General features: G+C 46.6%; 1 long non-coding RNA gene across 1 annotated transcript; it reads right to left on the bottom strand.

Moving 5' to 3' along the window:
• Positions 1-625: 625 nt before the first annotated feature.
• LOC138169093 (uncharacterized) lies at positions 626-12,870 on the bottom strand. The gene is made up of 2 exons (XR_011170265.1): positions 12,504-12,870; positions 626-1,590 (listed from the first exon to the last, which is right to left on the bottom strand). It is a non-coding gene; the product is annotated as an uncharacterized lncRNA (long non-coding RNA).
• Positions 12,871-12,959: the final 89 nt, after the last annotated feature.

Raw genomic sequence — 12,959 nt, 5'->3', positions numbered from 1 at the left:
AAAGATTCCCAAGTCTAGTCTTCCCCAACTCCTCTCCCCACCTGCTTTCCCTTCCCCCACCTCTAGCACACACACTCACACCCCCTCCCTTTAGCTGATCTCCATTCAGTCCCTTTACGTGACTAATATTCCTTCATCTTAAGAGACTAAATGCTTGCATTAAATGAGAACATAGCCCAGAGCAAAGATGTCTTCAAGTTTTCCATTTAACTTCATTTCTTTCAGTATTGGGGAAAGAAGAGAAGAAAAAAAAAAGCTGGCAATGTATAAGCTCCAGAATTCCAGAGATTTCATTCAGTAGGCAGTGAGAGAGTCGGAGAGCTTTAATGCTATTGTAATACTAAAGGAACCATTGCTGGGCCTAAGGGGCTAGGGCCCTGTACCCCCTTTTCTACTCCTTATGGGCCTCTTTTGCACTAGTCCCAGGGATGCAGCCTGGTCTAGCTCAGTTCTGATGGCACCCAGACTCTAGTAACAGAGGGAGGTCAGCTCTGAACGCTCACATTCACTGGCTTATTAAACTCCCACCTTAGTGTGCTGGCTACAAATTATTCAAAGCTTATGTTTAGGTCTCCTTTCTGGGTCTCCCCAAGGAGGGAGTAAAAAATGGACTCAATCTACAATGTGAAGTAGGTATGGGACAGGCGTTTTATTCCATCATATAGCAGAAATGCTAAACATGAAAGACCCATAATGTGAATTGTCAAAATGACTTCAAATAGGCTTTGATAACAATTTATAACTGCTTACAATCTGCTGAGAGGCTGATATTTAAACTCTGTCAGAACATAAAGCAATTTGCAGGACTGCTGACTAGACATTTTGTGTTTCATTTCCTCACCATCTCACTCAAAGTCCGTATCTGTCAAGCCAGGCTGGGGCTTGGTCTCCTCCTGTTGTGGCCATCTTCTATGATGAAGAAACTTCCCTTGCTGTCAATTTCACTCAGGACCTGCAGAACTTCTTCACATCACAAGATTACCTCCAAACTTGGACACATCCACCTTGACAACCCTAGAGCTCTTGAATGAGACAATTCAACCTCTGGCAGACTATGTTATTTACAGAAACCCTCCCCCTCCAGGGAATTAATTGCTGGAATCATGTTAAGCCTTTTGTTGAGTTCTCTCATTTGTTCCAGGCTTCCAGATAAACCTCAGTCCCACTAGCTTGGGGGAAAGGTCAGGAAAACTACTTTAGAGGAACAGATGATCAGGACCCTCAAACTGGAAAGCAGACTTTCACACATAACAGCCAGGTCATGGGAGAGGCAAATGAAGTCATATTTTGGGGGTATGAAATCTGAATAACTGGTCTAGGCCAAGTCTTGAGTAAAACAAGGGAACAACAGAAAGGAGCCAGGAAGGGATGATTGGGCAGATACCCAATCAAGTCAAGTGGGTCTCATATCAATTTTTATGCACCTTTATTTGTAGAGTGTCTTTTCTTGGCAAAGTATAAGCTCCTGGTGATCAGTGACTTTCACTTTTTTTTTCTTTGTCTCCAGCGCCCAGTATAGTGCCCAACTCATAGCTCAAGGTCAGGAATATAGGACTCACTTCATAAAGCCTTGTTGATTGGTTGATCAACCTGAAATGGAGATACATAAATACAGTTGTTTGATTCCTCATACATACACCATAACTAAGAAGAGGCTGAACTTCTCCCCATTCTCACCTCCATGCCCTGCCCCCCACATCAGAATGTTCTGAGTTACTATTTTTCCCCTGCAAGGGTCCCTTTAATGTTCATTTTTAGTTCATTTTTTATTATTAAAATTTGTATTCACATATTTTGTTTTTATATCTCACTTATTTCCAGATTTATCCTTTCCTTCCCCCTTCCCAGCAAATTGCTTGATGTTTATTTTAGTCTGATTTTGCTTATGAACAGAATGTTGGACAAGTTTATGGTTAAAAAAAGGGCCCATTCCAAATTGTGTGTACACATTGCCTATATTGGTATTTTATTTTAAAATTTTTCTAGTTACTTCAATAAAATGATCAGATCTGTGATCTCCTCTTTGTGGCTACTCTCTCCAGCCATGCCGGTTATAACTGATCCATCTCCCCTACATCCAAGTTCTGTAAATCATTGGATAATCAATTCAGAATTGGACTGGGTTTTAGAGATCCTCCAATCCAACACCCTCATTTTACTGAGAAGGAAGCTGAGGCCCAGAGAGATGAAGCAATTTGTTCAAGATCACAAGTAATAAGTTGTAGAACTGAGATTTGAATCCAGGTCTCCTGACTCCATATCACACCTGCTTTCCACTGCCCCAAAAACCCTCCAAAGAAGGTCCACCCAAAATGTGGGGGGACTTCCTCTAGTTCCCTTGCTAATTGGAGAGCAATGACTGAGCTCTTTGTGATACCTCACTCATCACACATCCAGCCCACCCTCTTCTTTTGTGGCCAAAACTCTTTCTGAGGATTAACCCTGTTTGCCTCAGTTTCCTCATCTGTCAAATGAGATGGAGAAGGAAATGGCAAACCACTCCAGTACCTTTAGCCTAGAAAACACCAAATGGAGTCATGAAGAGTCAGATATGACTGAAACAAATAAACAACCATTCCCTAGGTACATTTGAGCCAGGAGTCTTCAATATGAGAACACAGCAAAGAAGTAGAATTGATAAGTCTAGGTCAGTAAAGGTATACTTTGGACCCAGGAATGACTTCTACCAGTGGAGTAAAAAGTCTTTTTCACCACCATCCCCCTCCTTGTGTCAGGTAAAAATAGAAAAGTAGGAAGTCCATTTGGGGTATTAGCAGGAGGTAGAAAAGGAATGAGCCATATGAAGGGATCCAGGCCATTGGCCACATAGGGAAGCCCAATAGGCCTAGATGCTATAAAAAGTGAAATGAAGAAGCCCAACTTCATCAAAGATTTGGCCAAATGAACATGCACCAAGGTCCTAGCTAGGTCATTGATGAGAAAATAATAACTAGCATTTCCCTGCCTTTTGTCAAGTGATAATAGACTATGGAGGCATGGAACACTTCATGTGCTGGCAAAGTCCTGAATGTGCACTGGTTAATTTTGTTAGTCTCTCTCTCTGTCTCTCTCTGTCTCTCTCTCTCTCTGTCTCTCTCTCTCTCTCTGTCTCTTTCTCTCTGTCTCTCTCTGTCTCTCTCCTCTCTCTTTCTCCTCTCTCTCTCATCTTTATTATAAGAGATGGCTCTTGTATAGTTGAAAATAATATAAATTATGTATATTAATTATATATTATATTAATGATATCTAATATATTTAATCTTATATATCATATTATATTAATTATATATCTTATATATTTGAAAATTAAGGCAAAGGAAAAACAAAACTGTCAACAAAAATGTAAAATAGAACTGACTTTTTATAGTTGCTTATATTATATATACTTAATTTAGGTATCTTTACATAGTAGCAAAGAACTAGAAACAAAGTAGATGTCCATCAACTAGAGAATGGTTGAACAAATTGTGGTATGTTCATGTAATGGAATATGACTGTACTGCAAGAAACAATTAGGAAGAATTTAGAGAGGCATATATCAACTAAAGGAAAGTCAAGGAAGCAGAGCCAGGAGAACAATATACACAATGATCACAACAATGTGAATGGAAAGGAGAACAACAGAATAATGGAAACATAATTCTGTAAAGTTCCAATGAAAGAGATAAGAGAGGGCACCTTCAGCTTCTTCTTTGCAGGGGAACTATGGAGAGGGAACACAGCATATACCATCAAACTTGATTGATAACCGCTTTTGTCTTTTTTCCTTTTCCTATTTAAATCTGTTATAAGGAATCCGTTTCCAGGTTGGGGAAGGGGAAATGAAGAGGATGTAAGAACACAACATATCAATAAATTAATAAAGTGCTTTTGCAGCTTGGCACCTGGGGCAACCCTGTGAGCTGGGTATTATAGGTATTATTGTCCCCATCTTACAGATGGAGAAACTGGGACTGAGGGGCTAAATAACTTGCTTACATAGCTAATTAAGTATGAGAGGAAGGGTTCAAAGTCTAAATTTTATTCATCCACTATGCTAATTCCCCAGGTTGAGTTAAGACAAAGTTTGAAAATAGGAGTATGATGTTGCTTGGAAGTTGTGCCAATCTTCTATGGCTAAATTTTAGATATATTCAATCAAGATTTTCATGATATGTCACTTCTCTCTTCCTGTGTGACTTAAAGACTTCAAAACATCTGGGTTTATATACAGATCTCCCTCCACTAACACAGGCTGAGATTCCTTCACTTCCTGGTAGGTAGCTTTTGGAAGTAGCTGTGGCAGGGGGAAAAAAGTCTCATATCTTAGCTAGATAGGCCCTCGGAGGCAAGTCTTTTATTAGTCAATACATTTTCAATGTGATAGGCTTGTAACTGCCACTTGTTATCTGTGTTACCTTGGACAAGTCACTTAACCTCCAAAAGCCTCTGTTTTGCTCATTTGTGAATTGAAGAAATTCAACTAAAGCATCTCTGAGGGCCCTTCCAGTTCTAAGCCTATGATTTCTAATCCTTTGGACAATCAGAACTCAGATTCTGCTGTCAAATCCTTCAGGAATCTTCTCAACATCAAAGTAGGTCCCTCCCCCCTCTAAATTGTTAGAGCAGGTCTTTTGGAAAAACTCAATCTTTGAACTAAGGAGAAAAGCTAGTTATGAGCTCATGCTTAAAGCAGAAGGTTCTGGGAGAGATGGAGGATCCTAACGGTCATGGAATGAAAAACTTAAGACAGTAAGCATACCTTAAATCTTCTTTTGTCCTGCCTGAAAGGGCATAAAGCTTGTCAAATTGTCCTTTTACTGCTATTACTCCTTCTTCCATCTTTGTCTCCCTGTTCCCACCCAACTCAAACTTCAAAATAAGAATATGGCTAGGGGCGGTTAGACGGTGCAGTGAATAGAGCACGGGCCCTGGAGTCAGGAGGACCTGAGTTCAAATGTGGCCTCAGACACTTAACACTTACTAGACATGTGACCTTGGGCAAATCACTTAATCCCAATTGCTCTGCCCTCCCCCTCCAAAAAAAAAAAAAAGAATATGGCTAAAATATTAGGCTTCCTAGAAGGTAAAATCCAAACCTTCCTGAAGACAGTCAGTTTGTAGCAGGGATGGTTTCCTTCAGGTTCCTTGACTTTCTATTAGTTGCTATATCTTTCCACACCCCCTCCAGTGACTCTCCATTATCCACCAGGTAAAGTCCTGAATCCTCAAGGCCATAGTCCATAATCCTGCTCCACCTTTTCTAGCCTTGGAATTTCATGCTAATCAGGCTGATCTCTCTCCATCCCCTGTGTTGGACTTGTGAATCCCAAGTGCAGGCCTGTACATCTCCCTGCCACCACTACCACCAATATGAGCCTGGATTTTCCTCACTGCCTGGGCAAAATCTACCCTTCTAGAAAGGTCCAGTTCAAGGCACATCTCTTCCATCAATCCTTCTCTTACCATCTTAGACTGATGTGAGAGCTCTTCCCTCTGAAGCCCTAGAGGTCTGTATCTGTGCTATTCATGTGGCATTTAACACACTTGGGGTACTGTTGGGGTTTTTTGTTTTTGTTTTTTTTGCTTTTTGGAGGGGGATGGCAGGGCAATTGGGGTTAAGCGACTTGCTCAATGTCACACGGCTAGTAAAGTGTTAAGTGTCTAAGGCCAGATTTGAATTCAGGTCGTCCTGACTCCAGGGCTGGTGCTCTATTTGCTGTGCCACCTAGCTGCCCCTTGGGGTGCTGTTTAATGTTTTGTATCTAAATCTTAATTCTGCTACTTGATTGTAAACCCCAACAAGCCAGAGCCTGCATTCAATCAATCAATTAACAGGGATTTATTAAATACCTACTATGTTACAGGTACTGGAGAAGCAAATACAATATATCAATCCCCATCACAAAGAGTTAACATTCTAATGGGGTGAGACAACAAAGATACATAAATATTTACATCATATATATGTTACATATATGCACATGTCTATGCATATGTGTGTATGTATATCTATATATCTCAAATACGAATAAGTACAAGGTAGTTTGGGAGCTAGAGCATTAGCAGTTAGGGGATCAGAAAAGGCTTTATGTAAAAGGAGGCACTTGAACTCCATCCTGAAGGAAAAGAGGTATTCTACAAAATAATAATTGAAGAAAGGAAAGCATTTGAGGCATGGAGTACAGCCAGTGCAAAGACATCGAAATGGGAGAAGAAGCATGAGGAACAGAGTGAAGGTCAGTTTGCCAGACTGAAGAGTATAGGAAGGATGATGTTTATTGTTGTTGAAGGGATAGGTTGGGATCAGGTTGTGAAGAATTTTAGGAACCAAACAGAGAAGTTTAAATTTTTTTTTCTAGAGTCAATAAAAACAGATTGATTAGAGGAATGAAATTATTAGACCTGCACTTAAGGAAAATCACTTCAGCAGCAGTGTTAGGTTGGATTGGAGTAGAGAGACATTTGAGGCAGGGAGACCAATCAAGAGACTGTATAAGAATATAGGAAGAGAGGAAGGGAAAGAGGGAAGGGAGGAGGGGAAAAAAAGAAAGGAGGGGGGAAAGAAAGAAGGGAGAAAGGAAGAGGGAGGGAGGAAGAAAGAAAAGGAGGAAGGGAGGGAGGGAGAGAGAGGGGGTGGAAAGAAGGCTTCATGGACAAGTTGCCCTCTAAAAATCTGTAAAGACCTAGAGAATTAGAACTTCTCAACCAAGATGGGAATGTACGTAATCTGGGCTACTTTCTGCAGGCCCCTGCCCCCTTTCAGCTGTGGTCTGGGGGCTGTCTCTCCAAGGTTATAAAAATTCAGAGTCCTTTGGTCTTTGGCTAATTGGGGTCAGAGAAAAGAGAGATAACTGAAATCCTGTGGGAATTCCCAAACCTCCCCTTTAGCAACCATAGTTTCATGCTTTCTAGACTAACTGCTTTCCCCAGAGCTGTTCCTTAGGTAGTCAACCAAACACCTTGGTCAACCCCCTTCTCTCAGTTCTGGGCCAAATAGTCTTGATGAGGAACCATCAAACCACAAGGTGGGGGGGGGGGGGGAAGAAGGTGGAGAAATTCAGGAAGGAACCAATCTTTGGACCTTGTTGTATTGTTGGCAGTAAATAAGCAAGCTGAAGCACCAAAAAGAAATGCATTTTACTAGGGGCCTTCAGCCTGGTCAAGGAGATCTCTGCAAAAACTCTCCACTTCTGGCCTCCACCAGCTGCTACCTTATTCCTCTAGTATGAAGCCTTCCTGAACTTTAGTCTTGAAATTAATCTCTGCTCATTTGAATGCTGTTTTGCATCTCATTTGCATGTTTCTCTGAATGTCAAATTGTACTGCTATAAAACCTCATCTTCAAACCTTGTTCCACACCCCATCTCCTTCTTGAGCACTGGCTCCCACAGCAAGTTCACTATCTACCCTCCCTGGGCCCTAAGGATCAAATAAGAAAAAGGGGAATAAAGTGAAGAACGATGAATCCCTTTCCAGGACTGGGGGCCATGACGGAAATCCAAATTCCAAGGTCCAGTGGACTCTCTTGGACATTTCCTTGCATTTTGGGAGTCTGGGTGGTTGGAGTTGGAGAGTCAGGCATAGGAGATTTCTCTAATCTCAAAATTCAGGTCCCAGTCCAGGATGGGAGTGGGAGAGAGAGTTCCACAACTAAAAACTTTCCTCGCCTAACCCCAGCAGCTCTGCATCAGCCGCCCCTCCCGAGACTCTCACACCTCCACCCTCTGGTTTTAGATGAAGGTCCAGTCGACTCTAGGCCGCTTCCTTCCAAGCAGTCAGCACCACCCGTGGGCAGAGGTGGCAGCTCTGGAGATCGCGGCTCTCCTCCTTCCCAACCCCGACATTCCCTCCTCCTTGCCTCAGCCCAGGCTGCCCAAGCTCCAGACTTCCGTCTATCCAGGCCGGCGGATTAATATCCAGATATTAAGTAAACAATAAATTAGCAAAACTACAAGAAAATTTTACAGCCCTTTGCATTTGGCAATCATTGAGTGTTAATTAGAAATTCATTACAATTAAAACCCTGCCTAAACAGAGCCTACACGCCTTAATTACATCTGATTTTTAATTCAGAATACGTGTTTACACAGTAAGCGATACGTACCCCATGATTATCCCCAATACTCTTTATACTGTACTAATTATGTAAATTAAACCTAATTAACTGACGAAAACTGCCGTTAATTCAACTGTTAAAAGATATGTGTTTGCGGAAGGAGGCGAGCTCTCCAAATCCGAGCCAAAAGTGGGGGCGCGGGCTGCGGAGATTCCGGGGCGCAGACAACCTAAACGTAAGGCATGGTGTGGACGCGGCGCCTGAGGGAAGCCGAGCGAACTGGAGAGGTTCGGGGGCCATGGGAAGGATAAGAGGGAGCAAAGACCAGGTGGAAGGAGGAGTAAGACCCGATGAAAAAGAGAGAACAAGCCCTGTGAACAGAGAACTGAGGAAAGGAACCGCAGAAGTGCCGAGGCCGAGGCGAGCTGGGAGGATAACTAGAAACATCGGGAAAGAGGGACCTTGGAAGTGCCGAACGCTGAGACAGAACTACCACCAGAACTGGGGCTCTGTGTCCCCCGAGCCCTGGCCCTAGAGACAAATGAGGAAAACCTAAATGCAGTCCTCTCTCTTTGCGGTCCAGGGCCAAGAAAGCAAGGACTGGCAATCTGGTGAGGTGGGGGAAAGGGGGCTATCAGAACTGACTTGTCCGTTTCTTCGCTACAGAAAGGACCCTCGCTCGCTGCTGTCCCCTTTTATTATCAAATAAGGCCGCCACATTAGAAAACCTGGCATAGAGCCGTGACCTTGATTTCGGTGTCCCCAGGACCTAAGGTCTTGTTCCCACCTCCAAAACATTAACTATCTTCTCTCGTCCTTCCTGGCCTATGATTCTTGCTGAAGCTTTTCTCTGGATAAAACTCTTGGGAGTAGAGAAGTCACTACCCTTCCCAAACTTTGAGGGCCCTGGAGTGAAGCCTGTTTTTGGGATTCGGTAAATCGAACCGGAAACTCTAAAGAAGCTGGAACTGTCCGATTATGCTGGGTCCTGAACTCACCCCGCCTCCATCCCGCCCCCACGTTGCCTCCCAGCCCTGGGCGGTGCAGCTCTGCTGCCCCCTCTTCTACCCAGAGATTCAGCCGAGGGTTCTCTGAGCGAGCCCAGGATATTCGAGTCTAGAGCCAGTCTGACTCATGCAGAGATCCCATCAGGCGGATCCTGGACTGCAGAGAGCTCCCTCTACAGAGGGGGCCCAGTCACAAGCATTTCTTCCATCCTGGCTCAACTCCTGTGTAATCTAGTCACCAAACTGGACCAGACAAGTTAGATAATGTTTGTACAGTGATAGCACCGCAGCTAAGACACAGTGTAATTGCGCATGTAGTTAATACCCAGCAGGATGGGCTGCGTTGGGGATGGAGGAGGCACAAGGGGAGGTTCGGCAAGGCCTGGCTGACCCTCCCCTCTCTCCTGCCTCCCGGGCTTATCCTGACTCCACTGTCGTTGTCACAATGATGCGGGATTCTGAAGTCTTTAAAAGAAATCATTAAAAGGCGAAGAATAATTACCGACTGGGATTGTAATTATGGGGTGGGGGAGCCCAGGCTGAGCGAGGAGTGAAGAGCAGGGGGGGTGCGTAACAGAGCTAGGGGACGGATTCAACAGTGATACCAAAAATGGGTTACTATGTCCCAGAGAGGGGCGGGGAGGAAGGGGATAGAATTGAAAGAGTGAGAGACAAAATCGGAGAGCGACTGAAACAGAATTATCTAGAGATGAGGGAAAAGAACAGGTGAACCCAGAGAAATAAAAAAGATATGGAGAGACGGAAAGAAACTCTGGTTTATAACTAAAATAGAAATATAAGAGATGGAGATACAAGAAACGGGTGGAGGGAGGGAGAGAGAGAGAGGGGGGGGGGACAAAAAGAAAGAAGTGGACATGTAAAGAAAAACAGAGGTTTAAAAGGAAATTGAAAATCAGACACAGAAGGACAGAGAGAGGAACTGAACTGGGTTTGCTGAAAATTACTGTCCTTTGGGAAAGTTTCCTGTCTTTCAGTGAATGAATTTAAGAGGGGGAAAAGTGGGTAAAACAAACAAACAAAAAAAGCAAACAAAAGAACAGATACACCCTAAGGCCATCTCCTGGCCTCCCAGGGAGTACCGAACTTTACTAGTTCTTTTCTCACTCCAAGGTTCCCTTCTCCCCTCCCAAGGAGAATGTCTGATCCCAGAGCTCTCTATTCAAGGCAGGGAAAGAATAAAGGAACAGGAGACTATCAACAAGGAGAAGGGAAGAGATAGAGAAAACAGAAAGGGAGAGAGAGAAGTAAAAGAAGAGGATATAAGAAAAGAGAGCGGGGGAGAGGAGAATAGGAAAAAGAAAAAGAAGTGGAAAGAGAAAGGAAATGAAAACATAGAAGAGGGTAGGGAAAGGGGAAAGAAGGTGAGTTTTCCCCCCACCCAAGGGGGGAAGAGGAGAACGGAGAGAAGTGGAAAGAAGGAAAAAGGACGAGGGAGCTCAAAGAGGCAAAGACTATGCAAGGAAGAGGAGCCTAAGAGAAAGGGAGAATAGATAAAGAGGGGGATGACCTGGGAGCTGTTGGTGGGAGAAGATTTATAGCACTAAATCTGTTTCCAAGGACAAACTCCACTTAATAACACATTACGTGGCAGGCTCTGCAGCGCGTGTGGAGCAGGCCGCCAGTGCTGTGGGTTCCTGCGGCCCGCGGAGGCAGCGGCTCCGAAGTCAGAGCCCTCGGGCCATCCCCGGCCGTTATTAACTTCTGTTTGATTAGGGTAATTGTTCAAACTTGGGCTGGACAATATGATTAATTACAGTTTAATTAACGTGTCCATTAAGAGCATTTAATGCCACGAAGCGTTGCGGGGGGGAAGGGAAGGGAAAGAAGGATTGGAGTTGGGGGCAGTGGAGAGGAGCCTTTTTTACCTTCTGCACACAGGCTCGCTGACTTGTAATTTAAACAGGAGAAAAAAGAGATTGGAGGGAACATAGACTGAATAGAGAGGAAGAGGGAAGAGAACTAACTCGGGAGGAAAAGATATGAAGAGGGTAGAAATAGAGAAATCTAGTTAAGGAAAGAAAAGGGGGAGAGAGATAATGAGAGAGAGACGAGGATGTGCTTGACCTCCAGCTCCCCCTGCCTAGCTCTGCTGGCGTCTCCTGACTTGCCCTAACAGGACTCAGGACCTGGACCCAAGAGCCCCAGGAAGGTAGCCATGGTCTTGAGAGGAACCTCGTTTCCTAAGCAGAGAGACCTCACTCCGGCCTACAGTCGCTCCCCACCTCCCGTGTACACCATACTACAAACGCAGTAAGGGCCTGGTTCCTGGGTGTCCTCTCATCGATCCCCCTACGCAACACTTGAGAAGGGGTGGCCTCTCCCACCATTTTAGGGCCAGAGAGAATGACCTGACTATGTCTGACCATGGCTGCCAAATGCCCAGTCCGCACCCCGCCCTCTACTCCGAAAGCCCTAGACCTCGCTCCTCCAAGCATAGTCACACCGCACCTTGAGTTCTCCCCCCTCCTCCCCCTCCCCCAACACACTTCCCACCACCCTCGACCGGGCTTGGCTCCAGTGGCGTCTCCGTTTCCCATCCCGCATCGACCAGTCTCCCTCCCCCGCCGGCCTGGGGCAGTTTGCGGTGCTACATAAATAATACATTCGGTGATTTCTCCCGCCATCGACCCGCCCGTGGTCTGGGGCCGTGGTGGACAGGGCCAAGGGAGGAGGGGTAACAAGAGACTCTGAGCGAAGCAGTGAAGGAGCAGGAAGGCCAACCTGACGCGCAGCGGACACTGATCACTCTACCCTGCCATCTCCACCGCCCACTCCATCCACCTTCTCTCCTTTCCCTTGCTCGCCACCCTTTGCTGCCTTCTCCCCTCCCTTCCCCAATTCACCGACCCCCCAAACCTGAAGATCTCCGAAATGCAGCTGCTACCTTTGTCGGCCCATTTCTGTACCAGCCCCAAGCGTGGGACTGAATCGGTCTCGGGCCCCCTATAGACAAACTTTCCAAGCTGTCTGGAGCCCGAGTGGCACCGAGCTTTGGGGGTAGGGTCCCCGCCGCGCCCTCAGCATCTCATGGGCCCAAGGTGGTTGGGATACTCAGACTGAGGCTACCACAAGCGAGAGGTTAGCTGAGGGCCCTTAGCAACTCCCCCACCTCACCCCAGTCCGGGGCCAGCCAGCGGCTTCTTGCTCTCCTCCCTTTCCAAGACCCCCATTTCTGTTCTTTTCCTACTGACACCCAAGCATGGCCAGACATCAGGGCGCCTGCAGCTCTGGGTCCTGCCCGCCCGCCCAGTACTCTTCCCTTGCACGCCGACCTTACCCCCCCAACCCTCCCCCCCCATCTCTTTCTCCCCCTCCTCTCTTTACACCTCCCCTTTCTTCCTCCCCGCCCCCAGCCCTCCCCCTATCCCGGGCGCGGCGCCGCCCGCCCGGCCGCAGGTGCAGAGCAGGGCGCAGGTGTCTCGGGGCCGGCCGCTTACCTTGCACTCTGCCCGGGGCACCCCTTGTCTTGAACCCCGCCCCCCATCCCTCGCCCTCCCTGTCCGGGAGCCCTGGGCTAGCCAGCCCCAGGCCGAGGCTGCGCGCTGAGACTGGCGGGCTGGGGGCTGAGTGACGCGCTCCGGGCCCCGGCGAAGTGCGGCCCCTGCCGAGGTGCGCCCGCTAAGTGGGTGTGCCCGCCTATTATTTCAGCTGTCAGCGGATCGATGCGCGGCGCCTCCGACTCCGGTGCCGCTGCTGCCGCAGCCCCCGGACGGGCCATGTGGTCACTTCTCTTGTTGCGTCTCGGGCCGGGAGGACAGCTGCGCAGGACACGCACCCGAGCTCTCCCGTGAAGAGGACTCCGAGATAACTAACTCCAGCAGGCTCGCGGCCGGGCCAGCTCCCGGGACTTAGGGCAGTGGCGGGGGAAAGGGGGGAGTGACAAGGGGGAGGGC

The sequence above is a fragment of the Petaurus breviceps genome, unplaced genomic scaffold (genome assembly GCF_028583685.1).
Source record: "Petaurus breviceps papuanus isolate PSGF00001 unplaced genomic scaffold, PetGlider_PUasm1.0 37, whole genome shotgun sequence".
In the NCBI taxonomy this organism is placed as follows: domain Eukaryota; kingdom Metazoa; phylum Chordata; class Mammalia; order Diprotodontia; family Petauridae; genus Petaurus; species Petaurus breviceps.
This window is presented reverse-complemented; position numbering and strand designations above follow the sequence as displayed.